We start from the raw sequence: 19515 nt of genomic DNA, 5'->3' as shown, positions 1-19515 counted from the left end.
GCTCCTAGAGGCAACAAAGAGAACTGCAGGCAGTCACTTGAGTCGTATACATTGCTCTTTGAGCGATCCTAATTTACGCTACACTTGTCAAATATACTTCCTTTAAAATAACTGAAATTGTGTGCTTTTCTTTGTCTACTTTTTTGTAATATATAGTATAACTGTCAGGACTCAAAAGTGTGGTGGTGGACCCAAATGCAGGAGGCGGACAAGTCAGGGAGGCAGAGGTGCGAAAATGGAGTAAATTTAATCAAACAAAACTAAAGTTGCAAACAGGGCTTGGTAACAAAGAATAACCAAATACCGAAGGGAAAAACAATACACGAGCAGACTTAACTATGGGAGCATGGACGTGGGGAAACAAGAACAATGAACCGACAAGAACTGAAGCGAAAACCGAAAACTAAGTACACACACTAATTGAGCACGATGAGACACAGCTGGGCAAGACACAAGTGGAAGGGGATGCTGATTGGTTGACACATGAGGAAGGGCAGGCAAACACAGGTGGACATCAGTGAGGCTTAACGAGACTATGGAAGACAAGAAAAACAGAACATAAACATGACAAACTCAAAACCCAACAAAAAACAAAGCAAAACGCACCCCAAACAGAACCCAAACATGACAGTACCCCCCCTTCAAGGGACAGCTCCCAGATGTCCCTAAGGTACATAAATAAAAACAGGCGAGAGGGTGCACGGCCCACTATCCAGGGCAGTCCAAAGTACAAAACAAAATTTCAACACTAGAGTTGGCCAGACAAAGAGTGCCCAGAGGAGCCAGTCTGGTGGGCGTCCCGGACGCCAGACAAGAAGGACCCGGCGGGGCCGGTCAGGAGGGCGTCCTCGACGCCCGACGAGGAGGACCCGGCGGGGCCGGTCAGGAGGGCGTCCTCGACGCCCGACGAGGAGGGCCCGGCGGGGCCGGTCAGGAGGGCGTCCTCGACGCCCGACGAGGAGGGCCCGGCGGGGCCGGTCAGGAGGGCGTCCTCGACGCCCGACGAGGAGGGCCCGGCGGGGCCGGTCAGGAGGGCGTCCTCGACGCCCGACGAGGAGGGCCCGGCGGGGCCGGTCAGGAGGGCGTCCCGGACGCCAGACAAGAAGGACCCGGCGGGGCCGGTCAGGAGGGCGTCCCTGACGCCCGACGAGGAGGGCCCGGCGGGGCCGGTCAGGAGGGCGTCCTCGACGCCCGACGAGGAGGACCCGGCGGGGCCGGTCAGGAGGGCGTCCTCGACGCCCGACGAGGAGGGCCCGGCGGGGCCGGTCAGGAGGGCGTCCTCGACGCCCGACGAGGAGCAGAGGTGGCGGCGGGGTGTTCGCCGCCAGACGAGGAGCAGGAGGCGGCCGCCGGCCGGGCGCCGCCGGAACTGGTGCAGGCGATGGCGGCCGCCGGCCGGGCGCCGCCGGAACTGGTGCAGGCGATGGCGGCCGCCGGCCGGGCGCCGCCGGAACTGGTGCAGGCGATGGCGGCCGCCGGCCGGGCGCCGCCGGAACTGGTGCAGGCGATGGCGGCCGCCGGCCGGGCGCCGCCGGAACTGGTGCAGGCGATGGCGGCCGCCGGCCGGGCGCCGCCGGAACTGGTGCAGGCGATGGCGGCCGCCGGCCGGGCGCCGCCGGAACTGGTGCAGGCGATGGCGGCCGCCGGCCGGGCGCCGCCGGAACTGGTGCAGGCGATGGCGGCCGCCGGCCGGGCGCCGCCGGAACTGGTGCAGGCGATGGCGGCCGCTGGCCGGGCGCCGCCGGAACTGGTGCAGGCGATGGCGGCCGCTGGCCGGGCGCCGCCGGAACTGGTGCAGGCGATGGCGGCCGCTGGCCGGGCGCCGCCGGAACTGGTGCAGGCGATGGCGGCCGCTGGCCGGGCGCCGCCGGAACTGGTGCAGGCGATGGCGGCCGCTGGCCGGGCGCCGCCGGTCGAGGAACTGGAGGTGGCGGCCGCAATCCGTGCGCCGCCGGACGAGGAACAGGAGGCGGCGGCCGCAATCCATGCGCCGCCGGACGAGGAACAGGAGGCGGCGGCCGCAATCCATGCGCCGCCGGACGAGGAACAGGAGGCGGCGGCCGCAATCCATGCGCCGCCGGACGAGGAACAAGAGGCGGCGGCCGCAATCCATGCGCCGCCGGACGAGGAACAGGAGGTGGCGGCCGCAATTCGTGCGCCGCCAGGGTTGACGCTGGCGGAGGCGGCCGCTGGCCGGGCGCCGCCGGAACTGGTGCATGCGAAGGCGGCCGCTGGCCGGGCGCCGCCGGAACTGGTGCATGCGAAGGCGGCCGCTGGCCGGGCGCCGCCTGAACTGGTGCAGGCGATGGCGGCCGCTGGCCGGGCGCCGCCGGAACTGGTGCAGGCGAAGGCGGCCGCTGGCCGGGCGCCGCCGGTCGAGGAGCAGGAGGCGGCGGCCGCAATCCATGCGCCGCCGGACGAGGAACAGGAGGCGGCGGCCGCAATCCATGCGCCGCCTGACGAGGAACAGGAGGCGGCGGCCGCATTCCATGCGCCGCCTGACGAGGAACAGGAGGCGGCGGCCGCAATCCATGCGCCGCCTGACGAGGAACAGGAGGCGGCGGCCGCAATCCATGCGCCGCCGGACGAGGAACAGGAGGTGGCGGCCGCATTCCATGCGCCGCCTGACGAGGAACAGGAGGCGGCGGCCGCAATCCATGCGCCGCCGGACGAGGAACAGGAGGTGGCGGCCGCATTCCATGCGCCGCCTGACGAGGAACAGGAGGTGGCGGCCGCAATCCATGCGCCGCCTGACGAGGAACAGGAGGTGGCGGCCGCAATCCATGCGCCGCCTGACGAGGAACAGGAGGTGGCGGCCGCAATCCATGCGCCGCCTGACGAGGAACAGGAGGTGGCGGCCGCAATCCATGCGCCGCCTGACGAGGAACAGGAGGTGGCGGCCGCAATCCATGCGCCGCCTGACGAGGAACAGGAGGCGGCGGCCGCAATCCATGCGCCGCCTGACGAGGAGCAGGAGGCGGCGGCCGCAATCCATGCGCCGCCTGACGAGGAACAGGAGGCGGCGGCCGCAATCCATGCGCCGCCTGACGAGGAACAGGAGGCGGCGGCCGCAATCCGTGCGCCGCCTGACGAGGAACAGGAGGCGGCGGCCGCAATCCGTGCGCCGCCTGACGAGGAACAGAAGGTGGCGGCCGCATTCCATGCGCCGCCTGACGAGGAACAGGAGGTGGCGGCCCAGGCGAAGCGGCTAGGGGCTGCGGCGGCAGCGGCACAGGCGAAGCGGCCAGGGGCTGCGGCGGCAGCGGCACAGGCGAAGCGGCCAGGGGCTGCGGCGGCAGCGGCACAGGCGAAGCGGCCAGGGGCTGCGGCGGCAGCGGCACAGGCGAATCGGCCAGGGGCTGCGGCGGCAGCGGCACGGGCGAAGCGGCCAGGGGCTGCGGCGGCAGCGGCACAGGCGAAGCGGCCAGGGGCTGCGGCGGCAGCGGCACGGGCGAAGCGGCCAGGGGCTGCGGCGGCAGCGGCACGGGCGAAGCGGCCAGGGGCTGCGGCGGCAGCGGCACGGGCGAAGCGGCCAGGGGCTGCGGCGGCAGCGGCACGGGCTTACGGCCATACTACCCTGAGAACGCCCGGTCTCGTCTGATCTCGGAAGCTAAGCAGGGTCGGTTCATTCTGTCAGGACTCAAAAGTGTGGTGGTGGACCCAAATGCAGGAGGCGGACAAGTCAGGGAGGCAGAGGTGCGAAAATGGAGTAAATTTAATCAAACAAAACTAAAGTTGCAAACAGGGCTTGGTAACAAAGAATAACCAAATACCGAAGGGAAAAACAATACACGAGCAGACTTAACTATTGGAGCATGGACGTGGGGAAACAAGAACAATGAACCGACAAGAACTGAAGCGAAAACCGAAAACTAAGTACACACACTAATTGAGCACGATGAGACACAGCTGGGCAAGACACAAGTGGAAGGGGATGCTGATTGGTTGACACATGAGGAAGGGCAGGCAAACACAGGTGGACATCAGTGAGGCTTAACGAGACTATGGAAGACAAGAAAAACAGAACATAAACATGACAAACTCAAAACCCAACAAAAAACAAAGCAAAACGCACCCCAAACAGAACCCAAACATGACAATAACCAGCGGATGTGTACAAGTAGGCTCAGAACTGCATCCTGGAGTACTTTTGCTTCTGAGGTTAACGGTATTGAGATGATGGAGATAATTTTGACTTTGATTTGTCATTTATAGCTAGAAATTATGGATTGGTTAAGTTTTGGGAGTTTGATAGCCGAGTCCAGTAAACTGTATTTTAATCCGCTGTGCCTTACTTTATCAAATGCTTTTTCAACATCGAAAAAAATTATTGCCAAAGTTATTGGTTATTTTTGTTGAAATTCTTGTGGATGTCTTTGTAAGATGTTGTCTGTGGTGTCTCTTTCTTTCCAGAAGCCGGCTTGATGAATTCCTTGGAGGCCCATTGCTTCAGTGTGGTTGGTGAGTTCTTTCAAACAGTTTTTCTATGTGACTGGGAAGGCTTATGGGGTGTTTGAGGCACTGTGTGGGTCTTTTCCTGGTTTATGAATCATTCTTAAAACTGCAACCTTCCATGGTGAAGGTAAGTGACCTGTTTTGTGACCGGTGAGAAGAGCTGTCCAAGGTACTGAAGGTTAGATGGCTGGTGCTTGTTTCATTAGTGTAGTGTCAACATTGTCCTCCCTTGGTGCTTTATTTTACTTCTTTTTTTTTCTTTTTTTCAGATGCAGTTGTAGTTGTTGAATGATGACTGCAACTTTGTAAAGGGATGTTTTTCCACCTCACGGTTGAGTGTGATTGTTTCTTTTATTTTCTGTGTTGCTATTTCTTTGTGGGCGGCACGGTGAGTGTGTGGGTAGCACGTCCGCCTCCCAGTTCTGAGGACTCCGGTTTGAGTCCAGGCTCCAGCCTTCCTGGGTGGAGTTTGGATGTTCTCCCCGTGCCCGCGTGGGTCTTCTCCGGGTACTCCGGTCTCCTCCCACATTCCAAAGACACGCATGGCAGGTTAATTGGGCGCTCCGAAGTGTCCCTCGGTGTGCTTGTGATTGTGGATGGTTGTTTCTTCTCTGTGTGTGCCCTGCAATTTGCTGGCAACCAGTCCAGGGTGTCCCCCGCCTACTGCCCAGAGCCAGCTGAGATAGGCGCCAGCACCCCCCGCGACCCTTGTGAGGAATAAGCGGTCAACAAAATGGATGGATGGATGGATGGATGGATGGTTGGATGGTTGGATATTTCTTTGTCAACTAAGACTTACGTTGTATTGTTGAAGTGTGGGTCATTCAGGCATGAGTGGACATCTTCCAGGTGGTGGTTACGGAAAAGCGTGACTTTTTCTTGATTGTCGTTAATGGTAATGCTTGAGGATTTTAGTGGTGGTGCGCTGTTGTTGCCTTCGTCTCCATTTAGGCTCTTGATTTTTGGCTAGAAGGTCCTGGTCCACTGTCCACTTTTTGTTTGCACCAGAAGCCGCTTTTGAGAGCCCATTGGCATCCCATTGGAAGCAGCTGTGCTCACTCCCACAACGGCGCAAAGGATCCTTTTTATTTGCACCCGTTTACTAAAATACCAAATGTAAGGAAACTCCACCCATGCACAGTATTGCGCAAAGTTAGATAATGTGTGTCCCACTCTAAGATCTACATTTAGATTCAGGTTAAGGTTCTTCTTCTTTTTTTTTTTTTCTGTTACTCCTTTTCTGGTTATTCTGTAAATTACAAATGACACCTTTGTGTTGTCCTCCTGTACATTCTTCGGCTCGTATATTGTCCAGTTGTGATTTGTTGTCTTGTAATCTATGTGCATTTAGTTATCTCTGTTCTTGTCTACTATGTAGTCAGTTCTCTTGCACTGAAAAAAAGAAGACGTTGAGAAAACGTCTTCTTTATGTTATCTGAAATTTTATTTACTTGACACGTCATAAAATAGCAACAGGTCAACAACAGGTTTTTTTGTTGCTTTTATTTATTTTATTTTATTTTTTTAGTAAAATAGGCATTTCGAATGAGCAGCAACAGTCACTGCAAACAAAACAAAAACAACCATATATTGTCATGACAGATTTATTTTTATTTTATTTTTTATTTTTTTACTAAAATTGACATTTAGAATGATTCAGCCACTTATAACTCTTTGACTGCCAAAGACGTTTCATGATGATTAGTAAAATTCCAATGAATGGAATGCGATCTTTCATTTCGTAGCCACATTGTATATGTAGTAAAGGCAAACAATATTCTTTTTGCCTTGAAAGATGAGTTAAAATGCTCAAAAGCGGCTGGCACTGTGGATTTTTTTGTTTTGTTTTTATAACGCCTGGCAGTCAAAAAGTTAACCTTTAGGCTATATTGTCCAATCAGGTCAAATGGCACAATCCGAGTCGCAAATCCAGTTCCGTGCTCACAGCCTTTTTCAGACCCTCTGCGCATGAGCATGCATGCGCCCTTGGGTAATTTCTGGGGTTTCCCACTGGTTCCTAACTTAACTCAAAAAGCTACCCAAAAGTAGCTAAGCTTTGTTGTGCTGTTCAGAAAATCTTAGTTAAGACAACATGAGAAAAATTAGTTGAGCTTACAACTTTTTGTAGGTTATAATATAGAAAGCTTTATTTTTAGTCGGTTTAATTTTAAAACTTGCATGAAATCAACAATTACTAGTTATCATTTTTACAGTGTGCGGTCTTGACATTTTGAATGCGCAAGGTTTGTTCCCGTGGTTCTTTTTGCGTAATTAAGTACATTCACATAATTGTTTTTCCTGGTGCATGATAAGACTCCATTCGTTATTGTTCATATTCTTTAAAATCATAAAATAAACGACTACATCAACCAAGTTACACCCTACACTTGAATCACAAGGACTGTTATACAGGGGCAGATAACTCAATTCCTTCCTCGAGCAAAAATACAAATACTGTACTGTATTTTCTTCAATATATTTTATTATTAAACCTAATAGTAAATAGATGCAGAGATAATCCCCAGTCCACTTCCAACTTTTACTTGTGTTTATTAGCAGTCTAAATGTCATTATCTCTAATGCAGCTCATTTTACAAATGCATTTGTTTTCTTTCCCAAATTACCAAGAGCTCATTTGAAAATAAAAGCTATGGTCTGGAAATATCTGTTTGTTTTTAATGCAATTTGCTCTTCTTTCTCCCTAGCATTTTAATAGCGTGGTAGAGACACATCACACTTTCTTTTTCTTTCTTTTTTTTTTTTTTTTGTCCAACAGACGCAGATGGGCACTGCAGGGGAGAGTTCCAACAGTGAGGAAGAGATCACACTAGAACAGGTGTGACATGAAAACCACACCTTCCTTGCCTGTGGGCGCTCACTATGATTGAAACTCTCTTTTTGTGATAGTATGGTGAAGCACTGAGAAACAGGCAGTGCGCATCTGAAAAATTATTGCCATCAGCAACTCAGCATCCGGATTAATGAGAACCTGCAGTGCTGAGCCAGGCTACGGCTGATCATTTGTTTGGTTACTCATCTCCATTAAATAGCAATAAGGGGAATTCATGGAGTTCCATGAAGGAGGAGGATTGTGGGGGTAAGCAGCGGGAATGAGGATCCTTCATGGAGGGATTTATAACATAGCTGAACTTAATATGCTCTGTAATCTCAAATGAAATTAAAAAACGTAGATATCTGCAAAAAAATAATACATTCATCTTCTAATTTTCTTTTTTTTGTGCTGGCTGCCTTTTCATTTTTGTCGGTGAGACGTTTCTCTTTTTTATGTCTCTCTCATCAAAACAGTGATTGAACAGTATAATATGTGTGGTTATTGGAACGTTACAAAATGGCATTTGAAGCTGTATCTACTGTAAATTAGATCAACATGTTTCATTGGTCATGTAAGAAAACCTATTAATGCAAAATCCCATTTGTTCAGCAACGACTAAGGTTTGTATTTTAGTGTATTGATGAATGTGTTAGTAATATTTATTCGATTTTTTTTTAATGGTCTGACAAGACGCGGAGAGGTTAAAAAAAATAATAATAAAAAAACAAACAAAAAAAACATTTAAACACGGAAGCAAAGCTGTAGCGCAGCCAAAAGGGGTAAACGTAAAGCGTAGAAGAAAAATCAGCGAAGACGAACGACTGATCTGAATGTATGGGGTATATGCCATGAGGAGGCGGGACTTCCGACTTTCAGACATAAGGTTTGTTTCCGCTTGCTGTTTGCAACGTGTGGGCTGTGTCCTGTTGCTTGCGCTTTCGCCCTTGTGCCCCTCGGTTGCACGTTGCTGTTGACGGGTGCAAGTCTGTAGTGTGTCTGTCTCAGTTGTCCGAAGCATTTCTATCGGCAGGAGTGCACGGTTGGGCGGTGAAGGAGTGGGGGGGCGAGTGTTGGAACGCGGCCAACAGTGGCCGGAAACGGCGCTGATGTGTTTAACCCGGAAGTCCGTGGCATCTACCCAATTACTGGATAGCCGATCGGCCAAGACTTTTGAAGCCACAAGTCCGCCATATCACTCCTCCCAAGAAACGTTTCTCTGTACAATTACAGTATTGAAATTGGAAAATATTTGAGACAGTACTTAGTAGAAACAGCATGATTTATGTTTTACACTTGTTAAACATACACAAGAGAACTTCAAAAATTTTACAACTTGCCTTAAATACATGTATAAATTATATGCTTATAGGTCATCACTGGAGTATCATCCCGCATATGGCGTCCACATTGGAACGTATAGGGTGCATTTTGAACTCTTTCCACTCTGGAGCCAGTTCCAAAAGTGATCGGTTTCAAGCTCCGAAATAGCGCCGCCATGTGGATGAACTGCGCAAACGGTAAGAAACTTGTGCAGATACATTGAAACAGGCTTTCGTGCGGGTGGGGCGTAAATACCCAAACAGTAATTAACATGACGAGACACACCTGGGTAAGACACAAGAATCTGAGAGCACTGATTGGTTGACACATGAGGAAGCAAACACAGGTGGACCACATAATTCTTGACGAGACAAGGGAAGGACATAGGGACAGCATAACAAAAGGGTAGCTATCCATCCATCCATTTTCTTGACGGCTTATTCCTCACAAGGGTCGCGGGGGATGCTGGCGCCTATCTCAGCTGACTCTGGGCAGCAGGCGGGGGACACCCTGGACTGGTTGCCAGCCAATCGCAGGGCACACAGAGACGAACAACCATCCACACTCACAAGCACACCTCGGGACAATTCGGAGCGTCCAATCAACCTACCATGCATGTCTTTGGAATGTGGGAGGAGACCGGAGTACCCGGAGAAGACCCACGCAGGCACGGGGAGAACATGCAAACTCCACCCAGGAAGGCCGGAGCCTGGACTCGAACCGGAGTCCTCAGAACTGGGAGGCGGACGTGCTAACCACTCGTCCAACCAACCGCCCCAGGGTAGCTATAATACCTATATATTTTTTTTTCATCCAATAAAATGTAAAATTTTAGTTGTGTTTATTCAAAAGAATTGTTCTGTTGTTTTAGAGAGGTGGAGTACACCCTGGACTGCATGACCAGTTATAATCCCTAAGAAGCCATATGGTGTGTGTTTGCATGTAAAAGCAATTAGATTTATTTGACTACATTACTGAATAAATTGTGAAGACACAACAAAGTCTACATGATCATGATTGTAATGGCAATATATTTAATCAGACGCAATCAACTCGGCAAACCCAGTTTAATTTGTAGGTCATACCAGAAGGTGCAGTGTATGTAATGAGTCGATTTCTATGCTACATGAGATACATTCACACAAGATAATGAACCCATTATACTGCTTCTGTTGTGCACAAAAAAAAATCTATATACAGTAAACAGTCTCTTTACATCCATGTGAATTTGACATAAATGCCTACACATATTTTGATAAGAAAATGTGAATGAGAATGACAAGTATTATTGAAGAAATAAAATGATTAATATTTAGTTGGGAAAAAAAAAATATTGCTTAGACCGTCTGTATTAGTTGAACCACATTTTTTCAACACAGTATTTGCTTTCTATTAGAAATTGCATGCCGAAATGCCACAGAGAAATGAAGGCTTTTTTTTTTCTTTTTTAAAGCAATCATTCAACATTCCCGGTGCAATAGTGTGTCTGCAAAAGATATTTGCATATGTTCTTTTATTGACTCCCGCTGTCTTTATTTGCATAATTTCTTCCAGTTCTGTTGCAGCACATTAAAACTAATTCCTCCCACCGAAGCAAGCCTGCTTACTTCCTTATTATTGTTGTATTCATTTCCTCATGGGTGGTTTACTGAGGGGATATGATTAATTGAGATTATTCTGTTAAAACCATAATTCGTTTCAACAAGCCCTATATACAACCCTCCTTGAGCTGTCACCTGACCATTCTGGAGGGTTCGCGTGTCCCATGATCTTAAGAGGTAAGTTGTCAGGGGCTTCATGCACCACAGCAATAGATGCAATAGGTAAGTGACCTGAAATATATTTGGAACTCTCACTAACGCCCTCTCACTAACTAACCCTTTCACAGAATAAATAACTAGACTAATTAAACCTTGCACTGCTATGTGATGTGTGCATCTCGAAATCAAGGTGCATTATGGGTAATTAAAGGTGCATTATGGGTAGCGAGTGGTGCATTGTGGGTAGGCGAAACTACCAAACGGTCATTGAAAATGAATTGGATCCAATGGAATCAGCTCTGATGTTAACGTTTCAACTGCTGGAAAGTTTCTGTTTTTTATTAACGTGCGTAGCATGTGGTTTATTGACACCAGGGAAAGTTGACTTGCAAGCTTTAAAGTGTAAAGTTACGCAAAGGTTGTCACCACTCTAATCTCCGCCATTCAAATTGATAGGGTAGTTGCTAGCCTTGTTTTGGTTTTTTTCCCCCACGCATGCGCAAACTTAGTGGCTTATTCGCTTATTATTTAAAACAAGCCACTTTCAATTAATCAATTACGCACACTCAGGAGCATGCATATCATGATGTTGGGTTTGTTGATTTCCCAATACTCTACTACACATACAGTTCATTGTTTTCCAGGAAGTGATTTAATTTCTACCAAAAACTGTTAGGCTCTGGAATTGGATCCCAAAAATGCAGAAACAAATAAGATTTTAACACTTTATTCGCATAATAATCCTTGTATAGATGGAACGCACTCACAACAAGACCAGAAACAACGGGAATGTATCAACACTCAAGAGACGTGGCGTGAACTTGGGCTGTGGAGGTGCACAGAGGAACAGAAGAATAATCCGCCGAAAACACACTTCTCTGTCAGACTTATATAGACAGCGAATGGATCAGATTGGCCGTGGACAGACATGTGGGTAAACCTGATAGGTCGCTGAAAACAGGACTGATGTGGATTTCTCTGATTGGCTTCTGACCAGATAAAGAGAGTAAAGATTCCTGACTTCACATAGCTTCTGACCAGTTGAAACTAGTTGCTGGTTACATGCTGATTGCATCTGTTCAAATCAGACACTTGACCCAAACATAACCCTTGCCCCAAACAAAACACAGTCATGACAAAAAAAAGTGATTGATCTGCTTAGTTATGTTGGAGAGAACATGCAAACTCCACCCAGGAAGGCCGTAGCCCGGAATCAAACCCACCCTGTCTAAACTATAAGGCAGACATGCTAACAATTCGAACACCATGCCACCCCACTGTATACATTAGTTTATAAATATTTTGTTAATGTTAAATGAATGTTAAATTGAATGCTGGATGACCAGATTTTGCTCATTTGGGACAAAAAAAAGTACACATACTGTAACTAGATGCATTTTCCTTATACTTTTAATGGATATCATTCAATTTCATATTCTTTTATCTCTGTTTGTTCTGACTGGGTCAAGCAAAGGTTTTTCAAGACGGTTGTACAAAATCAGCCATTCAACTTATCTGCCATTGTACTCAAGTCCCGGAGGCAGCTTTTGACCTACTGACACTTGTATCGTTACCCCGGGAAAGTTGGAAAGACACAGAAGGAGAGAAATTCATATTAAATGCCCAATTGCTCTTTGTGCTGCACTGGCAGCTAAACCAAAAAATCATTTCCTTGCTCTATAACAACCAAAATCAGAAACCATAAACTATTATCCAGCATCAAAGAAAAGGTTGTTTAAAGGGTTAGTTCAGATTTTTTGACATGAATCTCTATTTCACTCTCACCTTCAGTGTGTGCGATCAGCACTGACTTACCCCTGACAGCGTTCTGTGACACGAGTTCTGGTCCGGTGTTGGTCGAGAAGACAGTAGTCCGGCAAGTTGACTTGGGTCACGGAAATAAAGCTTAGTTTATCTTCTAAAAACAATTTGTGTTCAAAAAGAGTGATACATTTGCACACTAAACTCCTTTCTGAAAAAAGTCACGCCATAACCGCTGGGCACTACTTTTCTGTTTGGTTGTATCACTGCGCGGCGCCCTGTAGACAGCTGATCGACGTGCTGCAGACAGCTGATCCGCGTGTCTTCGGCCTTCGGAAAGACAAACAACTTGTAGATTAGTGCGCGTCTATCAGCTGCATGCGGGGCGCGGCGCAGTAATATGAACGAACAGAAAAGTAGTGCGCGGCGGTAATGGCGTCTGACGTTTTTCAGAAAGGGAGTTTTGTATGGAAATGTATCACTCTTTTGAACACAAATTGTTTTTAGAAGAAAAACGCTTTATTTAGGTGACCCCAGCCAACTTGCTGGACTATTTTCCTCTCGTCCAACACCGGACCAGAACTCGTCTCACAGAACGCTGTCAAGGGTAAGTCAGTGATGATCGCACACACTGGAGGTGAGGATGAAATAGAAATTCATGTCAAAAAATGCGAACTATCCCTTTAAGCAGCGGCTTCATAGGATTTTTGAATGGCAACTTGCTTCTGGAAGACATTTTTCTTCCTGCATGTCAACCTCTGAAGTTTATAATATATTTGGGAAATAAATATTGGGAAAGACTAAGATATTAGCCGGGGCAATATCCATATTTAATTTGTTGATTTAACCCCTTCAGACTTGCATTTTTTTCTATTGAACTATTCATTTATTTATTTATCTATTTATTTGACTGATTTCGACTTTTTTCAAATAAGAACAACATAGAATTTGTTCTGGGGGGGTTATCTCATGTTTTTATTTGTTATAGTGGACGCCAGGACAGCCAGTATGGCTGTAACATGTAAACTTACCAAGCTTAGATGCAACATGAACATCATGCGAATAAACTTGCGATTGTGATTGGTTAGCTAGGATCCAATCATGAACCAGAAGTGTTGACATCCTCTAAATGATGCATTATTGGTTTATACACACAAATATGTCATGTCCACTGCTATCATCTATGGGTCCGAAGGGGTTAAGTAATGGAATGGAAACGTGTGCGTGTGTGTATCTTATCCATCTCAAGCAGTATTATCCACAACATCCAACATAATGACTTAAATGGTAGGACATGTGTAATTGTGTCCTTTCTTCAGGTTCACCCTGAGATGTGAGAGGTACACATTTATCCCTTCTTCAATCATCCTTCCAAATCGCTGCCTGTCTCCTTGACACTTCCTGCTCAATTTGCTGCACTTCTATACAAGCACAGACTCTTACGCTTTTTTTCCTCTCCTGATTCTTCAAGTTTGTCCCACAAGGAACAAACAACCTTGATCACATTCTTGTCTTCATCTTGACATACAAAATGTCAGAGGAAAAATCAGCCTGAAGATTATCCAGACGTGGCCTTTGTTGTGCTCTAACTTTCGTTTGAAAAGATGCAGTAAATTCCTGGAAAGTGTGTTTAAACAGATTTTCCTGGCTCCACAAAATGTGTTATGAGACGTAAAAGAGAAAGTAACAGATTTCACACTCTTTTATTAAAGGCTTTTATTTCCTGGCCTTGGCTATAAAACGTTACCAGATCCGTCAAGATATTTGAATATTATATCTGCGGTCGAGCTGCCTGTGCATGCATCAAATGTGATGAAAAAATATTCAATACTCTAAAATATACATATCATTCTACTTTCTGTGTAAAAAAAATAAAAATAAAAAATGCTTGAAAGTGGAAGTCAACCTTCAACATTTCTTGACAATATGACAATATGTGACCTCACTAGTTGAAACATGACATTATGATTAATATTACATTTGTGCAATGTGAGTTATGAAGCAAAATCCAGCCACTTTTATCAATATCAGAAGGCGGCCATTTTGCCACTTTACTGTCAAGTGAAAATGACATCACAGTTGCTCAGGTAACCACCAATCACATTTCAGCTTCACAAAACAGATGAGCTGTGATTGATCATTGCTTCTGATATTCATATAAAATGCTGGATTTTGCTGTTTAACTCTTATTCCAAAAACGTAATATTAACCAGAATAGCGTATTTAGACGAGTGGAGCTGTACATGTTATGTTCTCTGGGGCCGGATCCCAAAAACGCAGACACAAATAAGACCTTAACTTTATTCACATTGAGAGGCGTGGAACAAACTTGACTAGACGAGAAACGACTAGAGGAACAGAGGTAATAATCTGACAAAAACACACAGTTCTCAGTCAGGCTTATATAGACAGCGAATCAATCTGATTGGCTGTGGCTAGACATGAGGGTAACAGGACTGACATGGTATTATCTGAATTGCTGTTGGCCAGTTAAAGAGATTAAAAATTCTTGACATCACATAGCATCTTAACAGTTGAAACTAGATGCTGGATAAATCAGTTCAAAACAGACACTTGACCACACAGTCATGACCCAAACATATAACCCTTGCATGATCCTAGTCATGACACTATAGAACATGTTATTGTCAAGAATGCTTTGGGGGGTGACTTACCTTTTAAAAGGATCCCTTTATTTTTGAAAGTTTGTGCAGAAGTGTGCAATGCAAGGTCAAAGTTATTGTTGGATGAGAGCAAAGAGAAATTTTGGCTTGTCGACTTGTATTCCTATCCATACTTTAGGCGGCGTCCTCTCAAGTTTGTAGTTTGGCAGTTCCACTTTGGTATATGCCTGATGCATTTTATCATTCCACGTCATCATCAGTACGTAAAACAGGAATTTTAGGGTAGGACAGACAAGACCATTGTGTTGATATGAATTCCATTACGAAATATTGGACTTTTTCCTCACAAATTTGCTAATTAGTCGAAGTAATGTGAAATTTGCCTAGTTATTTGCACTGTTGCTCAGAGTACTTTACTTGTTAAGTGGTTTTGTTCTAATTTAATTGTTAAATGTTAATTGACTTTATTTAAAACAATACAGTGGTGGGTTTCTGCAGTATCAGAGTGATTGTTTAAAAAAAAAAAAAAAAAAAACAGTATAAAATAAAAAATGTTTTTTTTTTTTTAGTAACTTTGTGAGGGGTAGCAGCGGCCCTTCTTTCGCCAGGCATCAACGCATGTGCACGCTATTGGTTCTGAAAATATACAGTAGGCTACATAACGTGCAGACAAAATGTTGTCGCCTGGTCTTGAGGCATATGGATGGTTTACTTTTAGACTGAACGTTAATGCAAAACTAACATTTGTAGATGGAGAGAGAGTGGCACCTGCTGGACAATAATGTCATGACATAGAGAAATGGTCGAGGCCCGGCATTTCATGCTTAATGGTGGATTGGATTAAACCCAGATCTGATCCATCCATTTTCTTAACCGGTTGCTACTCGCGGGGAAGCTGGAACCTATCCCAGCTGGCTTCGGGCAGTAGGTGGGGTACACCCTGGACTGTTTGGCAGTCAATCGCAGGGCACACAGAGACTAAGAACCAGCCACACACATACAAGCACAAGCACACCTAGGGACAATTCAGAGCGCCCAATTAACCTGCCATGCATGTCTTTGGAATGTGGGAGGAGACCGGAGCACCCAGAGAACACCCACGCGGGCACAGGGAGCACATGCAAACTCCACCCAGGAAGGCCAGAGTCTGGACTCGATCTTGCGTCCTCATTACTGGGAGGCGGATGTGCTAACCACTCAGCTACCATGCCGCCCCAGATCTAATCCAAAACTGGGTATTTCAAACCACATTTAATCTTGAAAATTCGAATCTTTTGGATCTGAAAATCCAATCCTGTCTTTAATCCAGATTTGAGCCTGTGTTGGGTATTTCAAAAGTTCAGTCCCAAATCTGGACCAGTTTGAGCCTGAAAAACAGAATAAAATTAATCCAACCTCATAATAGGATTAGAGTGTGATCACATGCACTAGTGTCACATATCGCTGGCGTCAGGCCAAAACCTCATGAGTCACAATTTGGTAAGTTTCATATCTTAAAAAATAAAATAAAATCTTTACTTTTGGTCAGTCTACACGCGAGGGTGTGTCATTTTTGCGGATTATTGACCAATCTAAATTGTTGAAAAAGGCTTCCTCTCTTTGATGATGTAAAGCAATGTAAAGCAAAAAAAAATAAAAAATCAAAATTCCACAAAAAGAAAAAAACTCCAAATGAAAAAAGAAGGTAAACACTGCTTCAACCCCAAATTATAACAACAAAATGTAAAGATGAAGTTAAAATTTTAATCCAGATCAAACTTCAAATCCCACTTTTCTGATCCAAGGATCAGGATTTGCTAACCCGGGATTTCAGAATTTTGCTGGATTGGATCAGCATAATAATAATAAATGAGATTTCCAAACCAACCTGCCCCAAGGATCACCCCACCCCCCAAAAATCAAAAACAGGAGACAGAAAATGTGTTATGTGGATCCCAAGGCTTTGATTTGAATTCAATGTACCAAATGCAAAAGGATGAAATAGCCATCCAAACTATTTTCTGTTGCATGGAGCCAATGTTAGAATAACTACTCTGTTTAAAAGAGCATGCCAAAGAGACATTACGAGGGTCTGACTCATGCTTACCAAAACTGCAAAGGATGGAAATGGAGAACACAGCAGCAAATTAACATTTTTGAAATATTAGAAGTGACTGAACAGCTCATCTATCCCATCCATCCATTTCCTTAACTGCTTACTCCTCACAAGGGTCACGGGGACTCAATAACTCTTTAAAGAAAAAACATATTAATTTAATAAAATGGGCATTATAAAAACAAGTGATGTGTGTTCAGTAGAAGCCTCTGATTGGGCCTACTGAGAAACATACAAAGGAAGGTTAAGTTATTTAATATGTTTAGCGCCGTTTCTTAACCCTAGTCCTTGGGGCACACTACCCAGCCTGTTTTCCACATCTCCTGATTGCAAGGCTATCAGGCTTCTCCAGAGCTTGCTGATGAGCTGTCATTGGAATCACCTGCATTGAGAATAGGGAGACATAGAAAACATGTTGGATAGTGTGCCCCAAGGACCAGGGTTGAGAAGCTAATCTTGAGCGGACGTGCCAAACCGAGCCCTGGCATCAAACACCTAAGTGCATCACCTAAAAGGAACATTTCAGGACATTTACTGACATTTTTTTCCTAGACTTGAAAAACACAGGAGGATGCTGTCTTTTTCAAAGGAGATGACAACAACACAAGAGGAAAAGTGCAATGTTTAGACTAGTGTGGGAGAGCTTGTACTGATTGACACTGACCTTGGCAGACATTTTGCAGCAACTCCACCACAAAGGAATGACTTTCAGAGAGAATTTCCCTTGAGTGAATGTGTTCCGACGTTGGAGTGCAGTCTTTGCTTTCCAGGGTGGCTTGTCTGATGTGACTTACGAAAATAGTGACAACAGTATCAGAAAGACAAGCAAGTTATGTTTGCTTGTTGAGCCGCGCTCAGATTAATGTGAATTCATTGTATAATTATTTCAGATTCAGATTACAACGAGAGGGAGACCGAACAAAAAGCCTGTTGAGTCACTTTCCAGCGCTCCCAATTACTTAGAAGAAAAACAAAAAACACTAGACTAAGTGCAATTTCTGCAGAAATTGTGTGGGAATGCTGTAAGCTAATACTTGCTAATGCTAAAAGCTAATACTTGAATGCTAAGCTGAATGCGTATGAAGGAAATTGAAGGATAAATTCTCTGAAAATTACAAAGTAATTAACTATAAATTACTACTAGTAGTACTACTAGTAGTAGTAGTAGTAGTAGTAGTAGTAGTAGTAGTAGTAGTAGTAGTAGTAGCAACAGTAGTAGCAGTAGCAGTAGTAGGCTATTAATTTTTTTTAAGAAGTAACTTGGAATTGAATGACAAATAAAAAGAAAAGAACTTTGAAAAAGTTCAATGTCTGTCCCATTGAAAATGAATGGAGAAAAGTTGATATTTAATGTTAAATTGTGTGAGGACTGCAAGTAATACAGAATCAGCTGATATATATACCCCGGACGGTGTGAATATTTGAAGCAAGTTGAGATTTGAACGGTATAAATCGTAAGTATTATGTGGGAGTGTTTCACGGAAAAAGTGAGGAGAATCAAATTCTGAATAACATATGTGGAATGCTTTCAGCATTCCCACAATAAGCCTAACAAACATTTGCAGTCGTTTTGTAATTTTCTACTTTTTCGTACCCCAGTTTACACTTGCAAATATTCTGAGAATTTGTATTTTGAGTAATTATAGTTGTGCATGTTTTGTATTTCTCTTAAAAATATTTTAAATGTACCGTTCATGAAGTCTTGTCAGTGGTAGGGATATTTTCTTCTGCATGTCAAACACATACTTTCAGGTTTCACTAGTTCCACGAATACCAGGTTGGGGGGAGGAGTCTCTACTTGTTCGCTGCTCATCCAATAATGTCCAAGCATTTACAATGAGCTGATAAAATCTTTATTGAATTTAGAGCTCCCCTATTAGGCATACACTAGATGCTGGATACTATTGCTAAAATATACTCTTACATAAAAGTTTCTGGATAAGAGTTGTAGTCCTTACATAATTTTTCTTTGGATTTTGGCACATCTTTTGACATCTCACAAGTAGTTTCTCAAAGAACTCCCCATTAACCTTATCTCACAAGTTTCAACTTGGAAGTATAGTAGGAGCATCACCTTTTTAGTGGTTTGATTCATGATCATCTGAAAGTGGTGAAGCAGTTTTGCCCAGTGGACACAAGTTCAGGGATGAACAAGGCAGTTTGAGAGAATCTGGCCTTTGCCAAAGCAGGTTAACCAAGGCCAAGGGAATGTCTCCACTGCCAGTGCAATCATTTTTACTCACCTCTCTATTCAGGCTCCGGTGGTCTTGGAAATGTGAGCTGCTACTCAGTAGAAATGTTTTAATCTTGGGGTAGAAATGTTTTAATCTTGGGCCCATATCATGCAACACCTTTTTTTTTTTTTTTTTTTTTTTTTTTAAAGCTTTTAGCCATGTTAAAATGGTAATTCTGACTGAGCATTGCTGCTCATTTCTGCTCTCTAAGCACGATCTCAGCCCAGTCTAATGATTGGTTTATCAATTTTATACATGGATTGATTGAGCCACCCCCACACTGCCCCTGCAGACTAAACATATGCCTACTAACCTCACAATCAGGGACCAGACTCTATCTGAGCAATGCTCGTTGAAAATTGACCACAAAGCAAATGCTAAGGGCCACATAATAACGAGCCCATATTCCACGGAGGGGCAAATGTTTGCAAAA

The sequence above is a fragment of the Festucalex cinctus genome, chromosome 11 (assembly GCF_051991245.1).
Source record: "Festucalex cinctus isolate MCC-2025b chromosome 11, RoL_Fcin_1.0, whole genome shotgun sequence".
Taxonomy (NCBI): domain Eukaryota; kingdom Metazoa; phylum Chordata; class Actinopteri; order Syngnathiformes; family Syngnathidae; genus Festucalex; species Festucalex cinctus.
Note: the sequence above shows the minus strand (reverse complement) of the source record.